This window comes from Triturus cristatus, chromosome 2_2 (assembly GCF_964204655.1).
Source record: "Triturus cristatus chromosome 2_2, aTriCri1.1, whole genome shotgun sequence".
NCBI classification, from domain to species: Eukaryota; Metazoa; Chordata; class Amphibia; order Caudata; family Salamandridae; genus Triturus; species Triturus cristatus.
Genome location: NC_140582.1, coordinates 331584612 through 331605989, shown reverse-complemented (window position 1 = coordinate 331605989; position 21378 = coordinate 331584612). Strand labels below are relative to the sequence as shown.

The 21378-nt window shown below is 44.4% G+C and overlaps 1 long non-coding RNA gene across 1 annotated transcript in view; it reads right to left on the bottom strand.

Annotated features, from left to right (window-relative positions):
* Window positions 1–1570: 1570 nt before the first annotated feature.
* Window positions 1571–21378, bottom strand: part of LOC146862215 (uncharacterized) — a 252049-nt gene continuing 232241 nt past the window's right edge. The window contains exon 4 of the long non-coding RNA XR_014978394.1: window positions 1571–1684. This is a non-coding gene — a long non-coding RNA (uncharacterized LOC146862215). The remainder of the gene's footprint in view (window positions 1685–21378) is intronic.

Genomic DNA, 21378 nt, shown 5'->3' with positions numbered 1-21378 from the left:
AATAGAAATCTGTCTACCTCTCCAACTTCACTTTGCCACTTAATACTTCCTCAGACACAACTTTTATTTAAACGGCTTCGTTCTATATCCTGTGTATCTTTAAATGTCTCTTTTTATGTTTTGTTTTTAAATATGTGAATGTCTTGGACCGTCCGAATAAGAAACTACACAAGGTGATAGCAATTATGTGCTGTGAAATCCACCCTAATGTAATGGGCAGTTTGTTTGGCTATCATGGCAATTTCAATAGTGGGGATTTACGTTACTCAGTGGTGATCAGAAATATCGACCTACAAAAATATTGAATACACAATATCGACTATCACTACATCATCAAGGCTTGTATATATAGGATAGGGTAGATTTACTCTTCGTAGCTTCACAACTACTTACCTTTCCTTAGCGGCAGGCAGTATTATGGAGTCAATAGTTTTCTAGGTGAATATTTCAACAGCCGTGACCACTCCCCCACCCTCCTCCATCAATGGTGGTAGAGTTTTAAGTGGCTTCTTTGGTCATTCAATATAACTGGAGAACTGATGGATTGATTGATGTCACTACTGTTGTTTGTTTATTAACCACAAGAGTGGGGGGGGGGTTGCACTGAGTCAGTGACAGGAGTAGGAGACTAATATCTAGAGCCACATATGAGGATAATGTGCTTGTGAGCTATCCACTGACATTCTGACTGGTGTTAACAGCTGTTGTGTTTAACCAAACATCAATTGGCTCTCTTATACATATCTTTCTGATGTGCTAGGCAGTATTTCATTAACATGTTTCTATTCGCCTTTTTGCCTCACTTTTACTCCTTTGATTTTCTGGCATACGACTCCATAAGGTTCCTGTAGAAAGAAAATCTCTATTAGTTGCAGAAATGTGGCCAATTTATTATGGTACTAAACATACACCTGCCAAACACCTTAAGTGTGCAATACCTTTTTTTTTAGGTTCACCTTTTGCTCCTCGTTTCTGCTTTTATTTTAGGGTTAGGCACCAGATGAAGAGTGCTCTCTAGCAAGTCTTGCATGCTGACTGGGGAGCTTGGTACCCCTTCTCTGACACTTGTAACCGGGTCCACTGACTAGAGCTCATGCTAGCTCCTAACAGCACTATGACTAGTCAGAACCATAGAACCACTCAGACAAAAGCTGTCTACATATTCAAACCCCTTGCACACAACACAGCATTACAACCAACCTAGATTGTGCTGCTTGTAACTAAGAAGCAAATGAGTCCTCCGAGCATTGGAATCCAATTAACAGAAGTCCTTCGGCACAGCCCTCCATATAAGGCGCCACAACCATCTTCCACGATCAACTCTTTTTACTTTCGAATTAACAGAATAAAATACACAAACCATTTTAACACTAAATAGAAAGCAAACTCTCTACTACACACAACCAAATATCAAACAACAGACATAATCGATTGATGGCTCTCACAGATCAGAAAGGTTGCCACGAAGCAGAATGAACTACAATATCAAAAATTGAAATAGGCGCGTACAAATACAAATAATGTAACACCTACTTGAGGGAGGCAGGTCGTGTCGCTGAAGAGCATCAATGGCAGCGTTGACGACCTGTGGTGAGGTGATCAGCAGGACAAGCGGTGATTGATGTTTGCCACCGGAGCCTGATTGCGTGATGATGGTTGCCAATATTCTTAATAAGAGTCTCACCTCATAAAAAAAGACAGAGTATTACTATCTAAGGAATGTGGTGGCCATTTTTGAGCTGTACAAGCCTTGCTGTCAACAATAATAATTAAAATGAATCACCTATTCTATTACATTACAGGGCTAAATTGATCAGTGCCAGTGCATCACAATATAGCTCTTTTATACAAAAAAGGCACCTACTGATACCTTGGATCTACTCCTCATAAAAAAAGTCTGTCCTGAGACTGGATTACAACACCTATAATACTCGAACTGGAATACTGGGAAACAACTCCTAGGGCCTCCCTGGCTATTCACCAACAACATCTTGATTGTGCAAAGAGATGTGATATTACAAAAAGAAGGATCTGAGCAGATTTTGCTATTGGTAATCAGTCGCGGCTGGCATGACTCGCGGGTGGGGGTGTGGGAATGGGGCGCAGGGAGGGAGTCGCATGAGGGGGGTTGCGTGGGGGTAGGTTTAACTTACCTTCGCCAGCCCGGTCCCGTGTCGTCGGTCCTAAGTTGTCCCCTTTAACAGGAAGCAGGCAGCTTCCCTCCCCTAAGCCAATCACAACGCTGCAATGGCAGCATTGTGATTGGCTGGGACACCGACCGCACAAGCGTCTATGGGGAGGGCATTTTCTCCATGTAGGCAGCATGCAGCCTACATGGAGAAAATGGTGAGTGCGCATGACAGGTTTGGTCGTCCCCAGAGGGCTAACCAAACAGTCAGGACCCACAGCATTGGGCTAGCCACTCTATCCCTGCCCTCGAGCAGGCCCATCCACCCGCCCGCTCCCAACCAAGCCCTTCTGCTTTCTCACAGTGCGAGAAGCAGAAACATAAAATGGTATTTATAACACCATTTTATGTTTCTGCTTCTCGCACTGCGAGAAAGCAGTGGGGCTACGCTCCTCCGCAGACATGGAGGAGCCGCCCTTGTTGGTAATAGTCACAATCTGCTTATTGTTACCCATGTCAAAGACGATACCAGCATGCAAACTGCTCTTTTCAGTAGCTAACTCTAACAAAGCTAAACTACATCTATTAGACATGGCTGACAGCACCTCACTCCTTGCTTCTGTGATAGATATGCTTTTGACAGAAATGGTAGAAATTGAGCTATTGGCTCAGTTGACAGAGCAGTGTCTAAGACATATGAGGTGCAGTCTCTGAGGACACATTTGGTTTCTTTCCACCAAAGACTGAATGGTATGGAAACCAGAATGGAGGACATGAAGAGAAGACTTATTAATGTCCAAAGTGAGGCCCAGCGATATGGAGCCTACGACAAAAGATCACAGATAAAGAAGACAGAAGCAAAAGGGATAATGTTTGAATCTTAGCGTTACCAGAGAGGCTAGAGAAAAAAGATGAGATGCCTTTCGTGAAATATTTCTTCCAGAGCTCTGGAAATTGACTTTCAAACTACACAGGGCCCTATTATGAATCTGGCAGTCTGAGGACCGCCAGACTCGTGGTGGCGTGGCAGTCCAGCCACCGCTGCACCGGCTGTCAGACTACCTGATTATGACCTGAGAAGTCGAGCCGCTGCTTCTGCCAGGGAACCACCATTCCCTGGCATTGGAGCGGCGGTCAGAGGCCGCAATATGCTTGGCTGGACCGCCACGGTCCCGCCAAGCATATTCCGAGTTTTCTCTCTGCCAAGGTTTTCATGGCAGTTCCACCGCTGTGAAAACCCTTGCGGAGAGGATACAAAGGCCCTTGTGCCTCCACCACATGTGGATGCACACAGGGGGCATAACATGTGCCCCATGTGTGTGCATGCACAAGGGTTCCTGCATGGCATGGATTTTCGAGTCCATGCAGTGCAGGAACCTTATGAGGCGTTCCCATTGCGGTGCCTTTTTCAAAGGTACCACAGTTTTTAAAAGGACACCACAGGGGGAACTGCCATGCCGACCACCCACCAGACAACTGAAAAGTAGTAATGTTGCAGGCTGGCGGGTGGCGGTGACTTTCAGCAGCGAAGTGGCACTGCGGTTTGCACCACCGCACGACTGCGACTGCCAGTGCTCTGCCAAAAGTCATGATTGGGCCCATAGAGTCAAACTGAAATCAACTTATCCCCAATCTGGTCCAATTTCAATATTTACATGTTTCTCATGCTATCAACAGGCTCACCAAGCTATTGCAGCAGCCAAAAAACATGGCTCTTAACAATATGGATTGCACCAAGTCTTTCTCTTGGTGGACTTTTCATAAGAGGCTAACTTGAAGAGGAAGAAATTCCTACCATCCGAACCCACCTAAATAAAGATGGGATATGGAATGGCCTATTGATACAAGCCTCTGTGCTCTTTATGATGGATGGGAAAATTACGGTATATGAGGACCCAGGTGATCTACAAAATTTCATGGATGCTCTCGACAAGATGAGAATGGATACCTTGACATCTGAACCCTCAACATTATCAAAGACCCAGAACATGGAGCACCTAAGACTGACAATTGATGAAAGATCCTGACTGGAGAGAATACTGCAAGCATTTCACACAAGGAAACCGGTACCACCAAAAGAAGTGCTGCACCGAGAGGCACATGTAGATCATCTTTGAAGGATTAACAGATGACGGGAGAGGGTCCTAATGGTGAATCTGCTGCACGTTCTTCGGATGTGTGTTTGGCACAAAACGGGGTAAGATTCTTTCTTTTTGACCCGTTACTGAAACCGGCTGCCTTGTAATATAGAATATTAGATCACCAAGGCAAATGAGAACAGCTTGTTGTTATTGCCTGTAAGCTTGAGGATCTCATGCATACATAAACAATATTATGTAAGTTACATGTATACACATTTCTTTTTAATAGGCATGGTTATAGTACAGGCCTGTAGTGAGAAAATACTGGTGGTGCATGGGGAATGTTTATTGAAGTGGTAAGTGGGGGCAAACAGGTATATCATTGCAATATATGGTTGGTCCTACAAGCTGTGCTAGAACCCCTCGAGCCACCCCAAGTTATAACTATTTGTTGTTAGTTTTAATTTTCTTATTTTGTCTCATACCTTGTCGCTAGTTAGAGAGCCACTAACATTGCAGAAGACCTCTTATTTGGGTCCTTTTCATTTACTGTGAGAGAATCGACTGTGAGAACCTACCGACTCTTCTGCCCATGTTCAACATGGCAAGACCCAGATACCCTATTGGAATTAAGTAGCAGCAATGCCCACTGATATCTAACAGTTGTGATAATTAAACACCATTCTGTGATTCCCTTGTCTTACATAGGCACTATGACCATCAAACCCTCAAAGGTGATTTCCCTTAGGGTGAATGGTTTGACACATTTCATTGAATAGAAATTACATTCCAAAGGCAGAAAGCGAGAAATTACGGTGAGATTGAGTGGGCCACGTGATCTAGGTATGTACACAGGTAGGAGAGAATGCCCCAGATACATCTGTTCTGGAACATCGGAAAGGACGGGCTACACTATTGATACATAAACCACTTTCAGAATGGATACTGCACACCTGAACAGACTCCATACGGAGGGTCGCGTTTGTAAAACTCAAATTACAGTCAGTGGAGTTAATTGTGGGATCGGTGTATGCATCTGTTGGGTGTAAAAGTGATTTTTGTCCTCCATTTCTCCCCAATTGATTTCATTCGGCAATACAAAAGTTCTGATAGTGGAGACTGGAACCTTATATCACATCCACATTTGGGTAGAATGGGCAGACCTGACACTAGACACTCCAAAGATATGTGTATTCTAAAAGTGACCAATCAGGTGCATACAGAAACCTGGCAGCTCCATAACCCTTGTGGAATGGATTGCACTTTCACTTCATGTGTTCATGGAACACGCTAAAGACATGACTTCTTTCTGCTGTTGGCAAGTTTAACCATGCATTTGCTGAAAACCTCCAAAATACAGAATGGTGCATCAGATCGCAATCTGATAGACATCAAACTTGACAATGGAGAATGAAAGTTGCTAGATATTTTAGAGCCCAAAACTAAAGACCAACATTGTTCCTATTTGAAAACATATCTAGGCAAGAATAATGGATCAATAACCTTCACACAAATTCTATGTAGGGGAGGAAAGGTATGTCCAAGAGGGGACCTGATAGCAGATGCAGCCAGGAGTGGCAGCTCCTCCGCTAAGGCGGAGGAGCGTCGCCCCACTGCTTTCAAGCAGTGCAACTACAGGAAAAATAAAATGATATTAACTCAATGTTATTATCATTTTATTAGTTCCTGCTGCTATGCAGCCGGGGCTGGTGGGGCTTCTATGCTCTCAGAGCAGGACAGGGGAGAAGTGGTTTGCCCACTTCAAGTGCGCATGACGCTTTGGCCGGCCCTCTCAGGTTCGCCAAACAGTCATGCGCACTTTGCGTGTTCTCCATACAGGCTGCATTACAGCTTGGGTGGAGAACATGCCCAGGCCCCCAGTCCCGTTCTGAGTGTTGAACAACGGAGCTCAGACCAATCGCAGCGCTGCATTGCAGCGTTGTGATTGGTCAGGGGAGCCTGGGTGCTTCCATCTTCCTCTTCTAGGATGAGTCTGACACAGAGGAGAGACAGAGAGACGCGGCAATATTTATTTTTATATATATTCCCCTCCTCGCTGCGACGACCCCCGCCCCTCCCGATCCATACCTGCCACCACTGGCAGCCAGACTCAGAAGGAATAGACCACCAGGAGTGAAGTGATTACAACTTCTGACGCAGCAACTTACACAGAACTATAACACATCTCCCCACACAAAACACAATTATCCTTCTATACCATATGCACATCACAAACGGAAACTGCTTATTTAGACTAAAACAACGCCACTATGAGAGAGGAGAAAATGCGGGCAGACTACTAACCCTACTGCTGAAACAGGAAGAGGCACTCGGAACAACACTTATGATTGTAAACAAAAGTGGTCATTTGCTGACCAATCCCATACGTATTACAAATGAGCTAGAAACATTCTATTAACTACTGGCCACTGCATTCATTTCTGATACCTATATTAAAGAAGAGATACTTACACACGATATAGCTCTTCCATGCTTCGCAGATAAACATTGTTTATCATTAGGTGAAGATATTGCTGAGGAGAGGAGCAAGCAAAAGCAATATATAATATATAATATATCAACAAATACAGCAGCTAGGGGAGATGGGCTACACATTGAGTTTTTAAAACAAATAAGAACCTAAATAACGAATTGCAGAGCAGTGTTTAACAAGGCATATGACAGAAATCAAATGCTGGATGAATTAAATAGCGCTAAGATGTTCCTTGTTAAATCAGGTAAAATGTGCCAATTATAGGCCCATTTCTCTAATTAACCTAGATGTGGAGATATTAGCAAAACTCTAAGCTAATAGACAGAAACAGGTAATCCGACTACTGATTCATCCCTCGCAGTAGGATTTGTGCCCAGGCGATCCCCTACTAATCGCTTGCGGAGTTATAACATCTCTTATTGTAGGGGAAGAATGATAATGAGACAAGCTCATTATTTCTTTAGATGCCAAAAAAGCATTCAGCCACGTCAAGTGGACCCACTTATTTAGCACTACGGAGAGGATCGGACTCGGTAACGCCTTTACAGAGCCGGTTTGATGGCTTTACAACTGCCCACAAGCCTTGGTAAGTTGCATTGATTTCTTATCTCCATATTTCCAGATCTAAGGCTGTCCCTTGTCGCCCTTGTTCATTCTATTGGCGATTGACCCACACGTTATTGCTATACGCAAAGACATGCAGGGGATGCCTCTTAGCTGGGGCAGCTGTCGCGCTTTATAAAACCCTAACATAACATAAACATACATGTAGCCATGGGTGAACAGAAAGCCTGATACTATACAGATGGCATCCCGTCACCCTTTGAAAGCCACTGCATCTATTCTGGCACTTATGAAGGTGACAAATGACTCTTCAAAATTCTCAGGTTATAAAGTTAATTGGTGTAAGTGCCAAGCTCTGACCATGACCCAGGTGTAACGAAAAGGATTGCTTAGCAAAGCACGATTCCGGTAGCCACAGACATGCCCTCAATACCTTGGAATTTGTTTAAACAGAGAACTAGTGTATATAATTAAAGGCAATGTGGCTCCCTTTTGGATAAAATGTCCGGAGAGTGTGAAACAAGGTCTACATTACAATTTTCACTATGGGGCAAATTTTATAAAAAATAATAATGCCTAGGATTCATTATTTATTAGGTATGATGCCGCTAAAGTTGCCAGCAGAAATCATACCGATAATTGACAAAAATAATGAAGAACCTTTTATGGGGTAGAGAGACAGATACACAAATGTCCAAATTTCATATGATAACTACATTGGGAGGGCTACAACTTCCCTACACAGAAATGTATTGGCTGGCAAATTAATTGGCCTGGGCAATCTACTGATTTAAAACGCAAGGAGAAACTCCACGTTGGGTGGCCTTGGAACTGGGGGAATTGGCCCATAACCTGCTGGGTAGTCCACAAGTAAATGAGGCATTGTAGTTACTTCAGCCTGCTGATTACACTATTGGGTAAACACAGGAGCAGCTATCCCCACCTCGCTTAAACTATCATGGAGGAAATGCAGAAGTGGAGTCTGCTCAATCCATTTAGGTTGTCTGTGCTAAAATCGATAGAAAACAGCATTTGTCCGTAGCCTATTGGGCTGCCCATGAGGCAAACGCATGGGTGGAGTTAGCACAGCATATTAATTAAGTTATGACAGAACAGATTTAGTTCAATTTACCCCATTAGTACGGCTGATGATTGAGAGACAGAGCCCCAGCCCTGCGGCCTTTGCAGACGCATTCAGGCCCAACAGGGAAATCGCCACTGGAAGCCACCCTTAAACACTGCGCCCTGCATCTTTACTCCTGGGCTGGACACCGTGGTGGAACGAGAAGGATGCCTTCAAAGAAGGGATGTAAGGGGTCGTCTGATGTGCTGAGGGAACATCACATGTCCTACCCAGGATTAGAACATTGGAATGTTGAGTGCTCCTTTGAAGACAATGGAGTACTCTGGGCTTTTAATGGCTGGTGGAAGCCCGGAGCATCAACATTACTATGTTTGTTTACAGCTGTTGCTGTGAACAAAACCGTCATGGAGCCTGAGGGGATGTCAACCCCTTTGTGCTCCGTGAGGCCTTTGTTTTACAAATTAGAACATTGTGCCTTCAAGTGGCGGAATGTTCTAATAGCCTTAGAGGCCCTCCGTAGCGGGCTCTACTGGCAATTAAAGGCCCGCTCCCTTGTCCCTGGAGTGGGCCCTTAATGGCCGATGGAGCCCGCTAAGCCAGGCTCGAAGGCTATATTACATGCTGCCTGCCTGTAACATGGAGGAGGGCAGGTTGAAGACAAAACATGTCTGACTACCTAGGGGAGTGAGCGAGGAAGAAATCTTGAAGGACATCAGCCTGGCAGCGGCCTCCTATAACACACACCACTTTGCCTTAATCACAACAGGGGAACTAAGACATATACATTCCCAGAAAAACGCGCTATCATGTAAAACAATTCTTTTAGATGGGGTTTATAATTTTTGCGTTGCTTGAGCTCCTAATGTGAGTAGTGATTTAGGCAGAGCACAGAGAAGAGATTGTTAATTAGGTGCCCTTACCAGCCACCTCCGCAAATGGACACAAGCTTTGTCAAACACAATAGGCTTGGCTTTAATGTGGTAACAAAGGAATGCACAAATACTGTTTTCATTCCTAACTTGCATGCCTCCTACTCAGCATGTTATAGCCAAACATATTGGCTTTGTCAATGCTGCGGGGAAAAATATAAAACAGATTACTTTCTGGAAGAAATGCAACTATGAGTTAAAGAACTAAATGTGACAAACAGTGTGATGATTGAATGTATTTTTCAGATGAACAGTTCTATTTGTACAGAAGCCCCTTTTAGAGGGCCAAATGATACAGCAAACAGACAATTGTAATAGGTGAGAAAGAAAGACTTTTCTAGTGAAGCCTCAACCTACTATATTTAAAGTGTTGATAATAATCGGTCTCAAACAGCGACGCTGTCAAGCAAGACCTAAAAATGGCTCTGCCACCAGAATATTTATATAGGCTCAGTAGCGTAGCAAACAGGAGAAAGGGACTTTTTGGCTCCTTACTTTGGCAGCACTTCAGTCGGAGTGTAACAGTGTCATTTCAAGGAAACCTCTAGAGGAAAGGCTCTGCACACGACAAATGGGCTTGTGATGACAAGAACAGTTTTAGAACACTAGTATCCCTTCTTAGCTCTGAACTGCAAAAGGTTACAGGGCAGATTTACGAGTTCTGGCGCATCTCTGCAAATCACAAGGGATGCGCCAGAAAAGATGCGACACGCAATTCCCTCCCTGCGCCACCACGAATGCATCGCATTTACAATGCGGTGCACCGTGGCGCAAGGATAGGGCGATGCGTGTCGCATCATGTGGTGTAAGGGCGGCGCATTGCTGGAGTCGTGTCGCAAGCGCAACGCAGCTTCAGCAATGCTCAGGGGCGCCCTATGCCTAACATGCTGCGTCACTCCTTACGCCTGCTTCAAGCAGGCGCAGGGTTTTGACGTAGCATGGACGTAAAAGTGACTCAGTGAAAACTTGTAGATTTCACTGCGTCACTTTTACAAGGCGTTCCTGCGCCGGAACGCCCACCCTGCGCCGGAACGCTCACATGAAACCTAATGAAGGTTTCATGTGGCGCAGGGCTTTACAACGTGACGCATCTCCCTAGATGGGTCATGTCATAAATAAGGCGCAACGTGGTGCATGGTTTACGCCGCCGCTGCGTCACAGAAGTGACGCAACGGTGGTGTAAATGTGGCGCATGGGGCTTGTAAACCTGCCCCTAAAGGTCTCAGCACTGACAACAGATGAGGTACCATATAGTGTGTGGTGGGAGAGGAAGAAAATCCCTGTTAATGAGCACTATACAACAACCTGATTACAACACATTTAATGAGCTAAAGTTGTGCTTCTGATTCAATGGGGATACATCGGTACATCAATCAATCATGTCAAAATAACCCTTTCTAGACTCTCCACTACTCTACCCCTCCTTTCATCATCTGACAACTCTTTTACTATACCGATCCCCCAAAACAAGCCTTTCTATAAACTCTTCCCTCTGACTCTACCACTCCACATCCCTTTTTACTCATCCCAAGCCTCCTCCTACTGCTATGACCTCCCCAAAAAAAAGTCTGAATTCTTCACTTCTCTATCCCTCCACTATCCTTTTCAATCAAAATAACAGACTAACATGTCCACTTCTCAAATTTCATATTTCACTATACTAATTCACCACTAATCCTTAATGGGCTCCAGAGTAGCGTGCTACTCGCCACAAAAGCGCTTCAACACACAATCAGGGGTAACAAGCGCTATATAAATGCAAACCTTTTTCCATCTTCTATCCCTCCACTATCCTTCTCAATCCAAATAACTAATATCCACCACTCAAATTACTTTCATATTTCAATATACTAATTCACCACTAATCCATTATGGGTTCCGAAGTAGCGTGCTACTTGCCAAAAAAGCGCTTCAACACCCCATCAGGGGTAACAAGCGCTATATAAATGCAAACCCTTTTCCTTCTTCTATTCCTCCGCTATCCTTCTGAATCTATATAACTGACTAACCTATCCACCATTCAAATTACTTTCATATTTCACTATACTAATTCAACACTAATCCTTTATGGTTCCAGAGTAGCGTGCTACTCTCCGAAAAGCGTTTCGATGCCTCGCCAGGGGTAGTTAGCACTATATAAATGCACTTACAATAGAATACAATACAATGTCCAGCTCATCTTTCTCATCACAAGAGAGGACCAGCCACCAGGAGCGGCAGGTGACATACAAAAGCGGTAGGGAGAGCAAAGTACCCCACCACATCCCACAATACATATACATTTTCAAAGAATACTTTTAAAAACACTCGGATGCATTAAAATTAAATAAAAAATAAAATAAAGCCACTTACCTATGCCGCGTCCTCCATGTCCTCGCAGTCCGTGGCTCAGACGGGCTCCAGTGGAAGTGGAAACTTCACCAACCAGTCCAGACGCTGCTCTCATGCTGCATGACTGCAGCGCCTGGATTGGATGGAGCGTCCTGTCTGGACGCTCCTTCAGGCCCTGTAGGCCTGTCCTTGGTCTCCACCAAGCTATTTTAGACAGCTTGGTGGATACCTGCAAAGTGCGCATGTCCCTTTGACTGGCTCAAGAGGGCTGGCCAAACTGACTTGCGCAATTTGCAGTGTCAGGCCAGCACATCACCAGCCCTCCGAACAGCAGAGGACACGCCCCTCCGTCATCCCGGCAGATCCTGGGTAAGCTGACAGCTGTGGGCGCTTTGTGAATAATAAAATCGCAATGAAGTAATTTCATTGCCATTTTATAATTCACATGGCTTTAGCGCGTCTGGCAGAGGGCGGGGGCAACACTCCTCCTCCCTCATGAGGAAACCACCGCTGCCAGCCACATGTAAATAAGGCCATTCAATATAATAGGGTTGCCCTGTGTCCCTCAGAACCTGGGTATACAATTACAAACTACAAGAAGTTCAGGGGTTGGTTAGCATGATCTGCGAAGCCACACCCTCTATGCGCAGGATAACAAAGAGCCCCGACACACATCTTCCTTATAGCAGGAATCAGTTATGGCGGGTACCTAGGACAGAGAGCAAGGGACAATGTATTGTGCTGTGGCATTTATGTAGCGCGTCATACCTTATTTACATATTGCTTCATATCTTCTTCTGGAATGCTGAAGCACATTTTTGGTAGGTTGCACGCTGCACCATGGGGTGGGGGGTGCATGCCTGGCAGACAGGGGTGCAGGAACTAGGGGTGCAGCAGGTGCTGCAACACCTCCAGACTTGCCGGCAGATCAGAAAGATGATGCTGGACAATGTAGCCTTGTAATCTCATCTCTGTTTACAAATGCAGGGAAAGGTCAGTAATAATGAAGGAGAGTCTAGAGAACAACCTTTAAGAAAGCACTGCACATTAGCTTGTCAAGTATGTTTAAGTCTACATTAGGTGGCTTCAAAGGGATGGCATTTGCTAAAAAACTTTTGACCTGGTCCTTTCGAGGATGAAAGAATGAGGTAGATGAAATACACCAATGTAGAAATAAGCCCAGAGTGATGGGACTAGGGGTGCGGCAGGTACTGCAGCACCCCCAGAACTGGAGCCGATCAGAAAGATAATGGAAAACAATGAGGTCTTTCAATCTCTTTTCTTTTCAGAGCAGCATTAGCTGTTTTTTCAAATGCAGTGAAAGGTCAATTTTAAAGAGCACGAGAACAAAAAACAGGTTTTCACAAGCCACTGTATTTTTGGTTGTCATATATACCTAAGTTTACATTATGTGGCTTCAAAGCGATGGCATTGATCACGGTTATCACTCTTGTGATCAGGGACTGTGGAGGATGAAAGAACCAGACATGTGAAAGATACCAATGTTAAAAAAAGCTCCTTTTTACAGTTTAAAAGAAATACAACTTAAGCTAATATGAGAATTTTAACTGTGGAATGTGGTGGAAGGCAAGTTTCGAAGTAGGGTGACAAAACAAACCAATACACATTTTTGGGCTAAACTACTCTGATTTATTAATTACCTCTTTTAAATACCTCTTTTGGAATATAAATTGGAACAATGTATCCATATATTTAGGAATATTACATCACAATGAGCCACCGAACCACCTATTTGCAAAAATGTATGAGACTTCCATCTCATCCACTCCCACAAACACTCTCTCCCCTTTTGGCCATTTGCTGCAGTCGTCCGTTGGGTATTATCAGGATTTTTTTAGAAGGATTATAATTGTAGTGAGCTGATACCCTGGACAGCCCCCGAGTCGGACAACTGTTCAGCGCCAATGAAAATAAATCCATTTAAAAACTCTCAATTATTTTAAAAAATGAGGCTCATTTGGGCCTTTTAACTGTGGATTTTGGTAGGGCACAAGTTTTGAAGTAGGATGAAAAAATACACTTTTATTTTACACATGTGTGCACACGAGTAAAACCACTCTGACTTATTAATGGTATCTTCTAAATAACTCCTTTTTGAATAAAAATCAACACAACTTACCTATACATTTAAGAATATTGCATCATAATGCATATGTTTGCAAAAAAAATCGATTACCATTTCATCCACCTTCTTTCTTCCCACAAAAACATGGTCCGCACTCAAATAATTTTGCTCGTTTGCCACATTCTCGTTTTATGTAACACCAGGATTTTTTTAGACCCACCCTATCATTTTAGTGAGGTGAAGCCCGTGCCAGCACACCCAGTAAGAAATTGTTCCAGCACAACTGATGGCAGTGTTGCATTTATTGTGATCCTGTGTGGGAAGCAATTAGGTGGTGTGCTCAGGGCCAGACTGGGAACAGAAGCCAGCCCTGGCAACTCCGCTTGACCGGTCCCCCGGGAGAGGGTGGGGGATTGTTGATTGTCTCCTGCCCTGGGATGGGGTGTGCTAGTGTCAAGCGCAGCTGCACTGCTGCCGCTTTTGTCACAGGGGGCGATATGCCGATATTGCTGATATTACAACACTGCTGCAAAACCTTCCCCCTGTAACAAAACTAGTCCTCATCCTTCCGGCCCACCAGGAAAATGCCTGGTGCCCGCTATGGCCAGTCCAGCCCTGGGTGAGCTTAAGTGACCATAGAGATGATCTTGTCTTGGGCCGCATCATGTAGGACAGTGATGCAGAGGAGGTGTGGGAGATAGGTGAGCTAATTGTAATTAGAACTAAAACATCTAGGCAGCTACACAGCACCAACCTCACCAGAGGAGCAGTGGGCTGCGGTGTGCATGTACGACAGAGAAGTAGGGTAGTCGGAGAATGCTAAGTGCATATGGCAGGATGCCCAGGATAAAATACTGCCAAATGGGCGAGGATAGGAGTTGGTGACATGAGCAGTTGGCATGCACACTTATTAAAGACAAATACTGCTGTACAAACACGTATACAAAGAAAGAAGAATTAGCGTTGGCACCCTGCGCAGAAATTACGCCATCTTTCTTCAAATGGACACCCTCTTCCACATATGGTAAACTTAGGGTCTGATTTATATCTTGGCGGAGGGGAATACTCAGTTACAAACGTAACGGATATTTCGCCGACGTATTACGAGCCAACTATATCCTATGGAGAACGCAATACGGCGAACGGGATATCCGTCACATTTGTGATGGAGTATTCCATCCGCCGAGATCTAAATAAGGCCCTTATTGTTTACTAAAACACAATGACAATTCTCGAGTTTTTATTGCACATATGTACCTCATCTTTTGCAGTCTTAAACTACGTTAGAATTTCAACATTTTGATTTTCGATAATCAGGATTTGAGGATTTTCCTGATCATAAATCCTACTTCCAACTGCGTAAAACACACTAGTACCGTAGATTTTCTCCAGTCATAAGTATAGTGTTATTTCCCACTGGAGTGGCCAGTGATAATGCAGTGAGCATGAATAAAGTCACAACTTCGTAGGTAATGACAAACATTCCCTGGGATTTTTCAGATAGAATTTGCACGCAACTTTATTGACCAAAAGCTCGGGTAAATATGCAAATTGAGTATGGAAGGGCAAAATATATGCCAATATTTTCCAGGTGATTTTAGGAGGGCTTTTCTTTACATAAAAAAATGTTTTCCACATGGAGAAAGGAAAAATGTGATATGCATGCTTTTGTTATTTAGAATGATATGCTGGAGGAAGTGAGGAAAATAAGAACATAGGAAATGTATCACCAGAGGAGATGTCAGACACTTGGGGCACATTTACTGAGGGCTTGCAGTGTCCTTGTGTGACACAGGGCAACGTAAGCCCATAACTGGAATTTACTAAGCGCTTGAGTGGCTCTGCGTGGTTTCGTTAATCCAAAGTAAGGCAAGACAGTGCATTTTACCGCCTTGCATTACCTTGCAGCAGGGATGTGGTCCATGGGTGGAGTGTGGGCGTTCCCACCTATCCATCCCTAGTTTTCTATATAATCCCATATTTACAAAGGTATGTAAACCTGGGATTGCGCCAAAATTGTGTGCCTCCCCGATCTTGGCGTAACTAAGAGAAATACGTTTATTTCCCCTCATTACTTTGTCTTTGTATACGTGCGTCATTCAGCAGCACACATACAAAGAACATAATGCCTGTCAAGATTATTTTTGTGCAGGAAGGCGTCCATTTCTGCACAAATACATTTCTGCTCGATTTACAGGCACCCTTGCACAATGGCGCAAGGGTGCTTGCGTTGGCGCTAGGCAGCCATAAGTGTGCCACACTAGGAGACGGAAGAAATGTGCCATATCTCAGTACATTTGGTGCATTTCTGCCCTCTCCCTTTCACGCAACGCGGCGCTGCAAGCTGTCTTGCTGCGTTGCATGAAATATTGCTAAATCTGCCGCTTATTCTTTAGGATTTGGGCGTGAATCGGGCCCAGTGCCACTGCTATACCTTAAACAGTATTTCCACCATTTTCAGCTTTGCTCTGCCATTACACCAACCACCGGCAAATAGATTCTGGCCTGAACTGTTGGAGAAAATCCTCCTTACACAGGATACCAAACAGCCCCAGGAACAGCTTACATTATATTATAATTACAGTTATCAAAATAGCATCTCAGGTAGACTCGGTTGCTTGTGAGCATCCTTTGATACATATCTGCCTCCCACAAAGTGGCCCAGAGCACTGCACCCACGTTATTCCACCCAGGGAGGGACTTATTTCTTAACACTGGGGTGTGCCTTTTCACTTTTCGCTCAAAAAAATACTAATTCCTGATAGGTCTCATTTATTCACGTTATTGGAACTTATCCAACCTCTTGTTAGTGATGGCGCAGATCCCGCGGAGACTGCCTATGAACAGGGTGTTCAACAATTTAACTAATTACAGGTTAAAGAAATAATGTTTTTTTTAAAGTTTAAATGCACTATTGACATTTTTAATGCTACAATAATTAACATTTTAAAATAAATATGTAAGTGTACAAATCAATATGTTAAAACCCATTAAATAAATAAATAACACATCACAATGATATATAATAGAACAACAAGCCAACATTAAGTCCTAGCTTTTATGATTTTTATATAAAAGGGGAAAAGAAGAGGGGATGAGAAAACGAAGGTATTGGTGTTCAATACATATTCATAAAACATTATATCTTGATTACTACGTGTCAGACTCCGTAGAAGGGACATCAGGGCAGACTGGGGCTACTAGACCACGACCGTAGTGGTTGAGGTTGTTTGCCAATGGTCTCTCTCCTACTGTGGCTTTAAAAAGTGGGCCAATTATAACCTTTCCACACTTGAGTCTCAAGGTAGCAAAGGTCAGCAGTCAAAGGCTTCTCAGGGAGGTAAGTCTTCAGGGTCAAGACCTCAAAACTCACCAGTCTCCTAACAGACAAAACCATATTGTCAAGAGCGGTGCTCATCTTTTAGTTAATAGAAAGTACTTTAATCTCACAGTAAACCCAAAACTACACCATGCAACAGAGTTCTTAGTTGCACCAATGACAAGATGCGTAAATCAGTTCAAGTAGCTTTCAACACTTCGAGTTCACCTGGGCAGAACTCTTAAATCTGCGCAGCAGCGTTCTCTATGTGTGCAGTTTCGTGTTCCACTCACAGTTCGACCCGGTGTTTACTTGCTCACTGGCACTGCAGTCGTGGTGGTGCGGGTATGTGTATCCAGCTTTCCTGTTTCTGTGGCACAGGCTGGCTTACTGTGGGGGCTGTGTTGGAGACTTTACTGGGAACATAAGCTGCTGCACAGTAGCTGGATTGCTGGCTCACACAGAGGCAGTACTATTCTGCAGATATAGCCTTCAAGGCTAGGGCAGGCGGGCACTTGGACACAGCAGGTGTAGCCTCCAGGCTGGGTCATCAGCAACCATGCAACTTCAGCAGTTCTGGCCTCTGGACCAATCAAGGCTTCTGCATTGATGGCGAGGAGTGGTCTTCAGCTCCAACACTAGCAGAACTAATCTCTCGGGCACAAGGCAGGAGGCCAGATGGCTCAATGAAGCTTGATACTTAACAGTCTTGACAGTTCACAGCAGAAGAGGCTTGGGGAGACTGGGTAACACCTTCACAACATGAGCTGCTCATGTCTTCACTCCCTTTTTCCTTATGCCAGGAACATGTTGGGCTTCTCCTTATGGGCAGACGTTCCTCCTGTAGGGCCGGATACTACCCTTCCCTCTCGCAGCAGTATAGCAAGCTTCTAGGCTGGCCCTCAGCTCCTCCAGCAGAAAATGAGGATTTCAGGTGGTGTGTCCTAACCTCTGGCAGGCTGGCTGTCAAACAGACACCAGCCCTGGTCACACAGTAGCCTTTTCAGTAGTCAGCGTAGCAATGGTTTCCTTGGTGAAGAAGAACTTGGATGTAGAACAGGGGATGTGAAACCACTGTTTAAGGTTTCAGAACTGGCTTGGATTGGTTCCAGTACAAATGTAATTTTCTAGCTGCTGCTCGGACTCAGGCTTTGTGTAAGGTGATGGCTCTCATAGCAGGTAGCAATAATGCTTGCACCAGGCAGAACTATCCAAAACAAACAAGGGCACAATGATGTATGGGATCTCTGTTCCTTGCTGTCATCGGCCTACCTGAAGCAATAATGAGGTGCAGAAAAAGGGCAGGCCCTGCCAAGACACATCCTCATCTTGAATAACAGAAACTGTAGTCCCACTCCTCACCCCTACCACCTAATACATCAACATGGTCAGGAAGAACTAATCAGCAACCCTTCCATCCTCCCTCACTTCAGTGTCTGGTTCTCCACCCTCCAGTCACAAGAATACAGTCAATACACTTCTACTGTCTGGGAAAGCTGTACCCACCTCCCATCTTGTGACACGCTGAACCAAAGGCCTCCTGAATGGACCCTATCAGTCCCAGTACTCAGACTTCCACCACAAACACAGTCTTACTATCATACATGTGCTACATATTTACCTTATACACACACTCAATATGTACACGGAATGTCACCGCAAGGTCTGGGATTCAGATTAAAGTGGAACTTTACATGAGATGGGTCACTAGATTGCACTCTTTTCTGACACAGGAAAAAGGGACTTGTCATATTAAAGACTTAACAAAAACTCAGTACGCTGCCCCCACTGCTTTACGTGACTTGCCCAGGGCGTGGACAGTGGAGCTATGCCTGCATTAGTGCATGCGTAGCTCTCCACTCCAGGTCACAGAACAGGTTCTGGCCTTCATGTTACCATGGACATACCTAGGCCTCTACGTGTACCAATGCTAAATTAATGCTATTGCGGGGCAAACCACAAGTCTGCATACCAGTCTCCCATGCAGTCGGGCATTCCCATCCCAACTCCATGTGTGACAAAAAAAATTACTCTTTAAAGAGGTGAAAATACTTATTAATTCAAAAGAGATATATTAAAAACATAGAAATAACATTCTAAATGAGAAATTAACTATATAAAGCTCAGAGGCAAAACATAAAGGGGGTTTAGGATCCTTCTTAGCGCAAATCTGCTTTAAGTTAAGATGCCAGACTGGAGTAGCGGCTCACCATTACATGCGCTGCGGTCCACTCCTCACCTTTTCCAAAGCTTGATGAATGTCTGTGATGTTGAGTAAAAGGTCCAACGGTCATGCGATGGTCCGGCAGAAAGTTCCTTTACTTGAGCTAATGTGCAGGTGCCTGGCAGCATGAACCATGGTTTGCCGAACTGAAGCTCTCACAGATCTGAGGGTTGTTAAGTGATCAACATGGAAAATTCCTGTGAGTATCTTACCCTCAGGACGAGGGGGAGCGTCACTGATAGAGTCAGCCATGCGCACTTTCAGTTTATGAACTATGGGCCGGATTTACCTAGGGCATGAGTTGCCCTTGTATCTAGCAAGGTGACGCAAGGCAATGCAAGCACTTAACTGGGATTTACTGAGCCCTGCAAACCCACCAATGCATGGCTCTACGTGGTTTAGCAAATCCAAGGTAATGCAAGACAGAGCATTTCGCTGCCTAGTATTACACAGTGCACGAGAACAAGGAAGCAGCCAGAAAGGCACCATATCTTTGTAAATATGGTGCATTACTGATGTCTCATTTTCATGCAACAAAGAGCAGCAAGTTGCCTTGATGCACTGCATTGCGTAGAATATTAATAAAGCCGCCCCTATATCTACAAAAGATACCTCACACTACCCTTTCCTATCTCGTCACAGAGTGGCGTACGATCAGCAAGGCTTGCTGACCCCACCCCACTATGTGACAAGCTAGGGAAGGTCATCCTCTCATTGGCTGATGGATAACAACATTAGCTAATGATAGGCGGCCGCAGGCACTTCCACGTTTTTTCCCTTGTGAAGCACTCAGCATCTTTCTGGGGCATCATGCTTCTCCCTCCTGCCCCACCCCCACCTGCAGGTCCTTCCTTCACGGCCGCGAGCTAGTTCCTTATTGAATGTTTGGGTGAGTGCATGCATGTATGAATGTATGTGTATTTGTGTGCTCGTGCTATGAATGGGTGAGTGTACAAGTGTGTGTGTGAGTGCTTGCGGATGGGTGGGTGTGTGTATGTGTTTTTGTAAATGGATATGTGTATGTGTGTGTGTGCTTCTGAATGGATTGGCGTCAGTGTGTGTGCTTGTGGAAGGGTGTGCACATGAGAGCTTGTGGATGGGTGGAACTGAGTGTGTGCCCACCCCACTGTTCGCCCAAATTACCAGCTCCCACTGCCAGGCTGATGTGTTTAGTTAAAATGTTATTGGTAATCACATTGCTCCATATTTAAAAAACTGACGCATTGGGCCCAATCTGTCAATTTGTAGAGGTCTGCATCACATTATACCTGCACCAGGTATAAAGTATGCAAGGTAGACGTTATCATCTTAAACGCCACGCAGAACTGACGCAGTGAAATGTATAACTTTTCACTGCGTCACTCTACGACTTGACTGCGTCAAAATCCCTATTGTATTGTAAATACAGCGCATCCATGGCGTCATTAGGGCACTTGCAGCAAGTGCAAGAAATCGACGCATCGATGCCGATGCATCGGTTCTTGTAAATATGTCCCTAAATCTCTTTTAATATCCAGACTCATAGAAGCTACATTTGCTCTGTCTAATCAATGGTCCTAACAGATCCAATCCACGGGGCTTTAATATAACTATTGAGTGCATTTTTACAATTGCAAGTGATTTGTTGAAAAGCCACAACAACCATGAAGTCAATTAATATGAAAGAAACACTGTTCTAATGGGGTATTGTTTCTTCAGTCAACATTCCACAAAAACATGTTTTCTTTAGTGTGCCTGATGAGTGCACTCTCGAAAAACACATTAATGCCAGAATTGAAATGTTTCTAAGTAACTTGCATTCCTGGCCTAACATTGACAACTCTTACACAAGAGAGCGCTTGTTTTTCCGTCCTCGGAACATGGCAACAAAACGTCCAAGCAGGGGATTCAGTCAGAGAATGCTAATCCCTTGGGAACTCTGTTGTGTGTTTTCTCCACTTGGGAAACTCTTTCAGACCCCAGCTTTGCTTACACGTTCCCAGCCAACAGGAGCTCGGGACTTCCTTCCAAACACTTTTGCATCGTGCCGATGACGGCTGCGCGTGGAGGACTGTCTGCAAAGAAAACAGCGACCACCACCCATGGACAACTGCGCCTCAAAGAGGGATTTTATAGATTTCAAGCTTCATGCGCTTATG